The 2,196-nt window shown below is 51.1% G+C and overlaps 1 protein-coding gene across 11 annotated transcripts in view; it reads right to left on the reverse strand.

Moving 5' to 3' along the window:
• The window catches only part of ALS2 (alsin Rho guanine nucleotide exchange factor ALS2), a 72,653-nt gene extending 71,085 nt beyond the window's left edge, over positions 1-1,568 (reverse strand). For 5 of the 11 annotated variants that reach the window (XR_004623565.1, XM_034654967.1, XM_034654966.1 and 2 more), the window contains exon 1: positions 912-1,321. The gene's annotated coding sequence lies outside the window, so the exon portion shown is untranslated. The other 6 variants (XM_034654962.1, XM_034654963.1, XM_034654960.1 and 3 more) reach the window with 6 other exon arrangements.
• Between the last annotated feature and the right edge of the window lie 628 nt (positions 1,569-2,196).

Genomic DNA, 2,196 nt, shown 5'->3' on the forward strand with positions numbered 1-2,196 from the left:
GAGCCCCACATCAGGCTCCTCCGCTGTGAGCCTGCTTCTTCCTCTCCCACTCCCCCTGCTTGTGTTCCCTCTCTCGCTGGCTGTCTCTATCTCTGTCGAATAAATAAATAAAATCTTTAAAAAAAAAAAAAGAAAAAAGAAAAATAATGCAGAGAAGTAACTTTCCTCAAATCAAAGAATAAGTGGATGCAATGTCAGGTATGCCCATATCAAAAGCCCATGCTTATATTAAGATTGAAATACTGCAATTTACTGCAAAAGTTAATTTTTCACTGCCTTAATTTTTTTAAATACTCATTAACTCAAGGGCCAAGTGGTCATTCGAAATCATTCATATTTATGATAAACTAAGGGCAAAAACAAACCAATAACTTTGCTGAATTTTGATATGTGTTCGGAATAAACACATCACACAATTTTATTCTTTAAGACCTTTTAAAGAACATTTACAGCCACCAACAAATCTAAAAGGCAACAGACTAAAGATCCGTGTTTAACAGTTATTTCCTTTTCCATACTAGAGAGCATACTGTATTTGAATATGCCGCTTTAGCCAGTGTGTTTTTCCTCTTCCCTCATCATGAAAGCCCTAAGTAAGCAAGAGTACACTTCTGCCAACCTATAGTTGCTCGTCTCCAAAGTAGCCCTATACGCAGAGGACCAACACCAGCGTCGGGACCATTTCCTAATGATAGACTTAGGTTACTTTCCTGTCTTTGCCCCTCAAAAGAACTTCTCATCCTCTGATGGTTCACTTGACACGCCAAAGGACTTGGTTAAACTACTAATTCTTAATATCAAAGTCATTTTCATTTTCTTTTTCTGCAACCGCTCTTTCAAGCCACCGAAGCACTAGGTCCACCCTCCACCGTGATCTGCATCCTTGGGGCAAACGCGCCTGAGACACTCACCAAGGTTCGCGGCCAGGGACTCCGGTGTATGTGCTGAGCGCCTAGAGTGGGCATTCAATAAATCCTCATGAATGAGTGAAGGAAAGGCAGCGTGGGTGGAGGCGGGAAAGGGGGTCGTGAAAGAATTTCCCACCGTTGAGACCAATGCAATGGCACCCCGTCTGAGGAGAGAGGTAAGGGGTGAGTGGGAGAACCTGGGGCCGGGACAGGGGGCCGCGTCGGGTGCTCCTTGGCGGGCAGGCGCCCTCAGTCGGACGCAGGCTTTTTGGAAGACGCGGGCGCCGTCTCTGTGGGTCACCAAGCGCGCTCCCGGGCCTCGGCCTGCGCCTCCGCCTCTCTCTCGGACCCCGGCCTCCGGCACATAGGAGACCCGGGCCGGGCAGCCCTGCGAAGCCAAGGGCCGACCGAAGACTCACCCTCGCTCACCTGACGCTCCACCGACAAGCACCGCGGTCTGCATCCGGCGCGAGCTTCTCAGCCCAGCGGGTCCCTAAATCAGCTGATTCACGGAGGGCGGGGACTCCGGGCAGGGGCGGGTCAGCCGGACGGCCGGCTCGTGTGAAGGCGGGCAGGGATTACCCCTGAAATAGGTGGGGGTTAGACGCCAACGGCGTCTGATAGAGCTCAAAATTCTCCAAGAGGCCTTAGGCACCGTGGGCGATGTCGTCAGGAGTACTGCCCCTCCCTCAGGACAGGGCGGAGCCACCGGACCTAAAACGCGCTTGGACGGTGACGTAACACGGAGTCGCCGGGGCCTAACTACCCGAGAGCTTCCATGGTAACAGGTGGTGATGAAAGTGATTAGGAGCTGCAAGCATTTTGCTGCCACCTCAAACTGCAAGAGTTAGAAGGATAAGTTCGCTACTCTTTACAAGGAAAAGGCTAAAATATCTTCCAGCTGCTTCTATGGACTATACCCCAACGGTAATCACTTCCGCCCCCGCAAATGACGTCATCGCCAAGCGGCGCCAGTTGGTCCTACGGTCCGCGCTGTTTTTATTTGGTTGCAACCCCGAAGGGTGGAATGGGGTAGGAGGAAATGAATCGGTACCTTTTATGATTCCCCACAGGGTACAATCTGATTAAAACTAGTTTGCATGCTCAGCACACAGTTTCACGACAGTCTGCTTGTCGCAGCCACAACCCCACCCCGACTCAGCTCGCAGCTGGTAAGTCCTCTCAGGAAGATTTTCCCGAACCGCCACCCTCGGCACACAGTGGATGCGAACTCTCTGCTTCTAGGCAGTGTGCCATCCCTGAGCCTGCAAACCTGTATTCAGACCAT

This window comes from Ailuropoda melanoleuca, chromosome 2, assembly GCF_002007445.2.
Source record: "Ailuropoda melanoleuca isolate Jingjing chromosome 2, ASM200744v2, whole genome shotgun sequence".
Taxonomy (NCBI): Eukaryota; Metazoa; Chordata; class Mammalia; order Carnivora; family Ursidae; genus Ailuropoda; species Ailuropoda melanoleuca.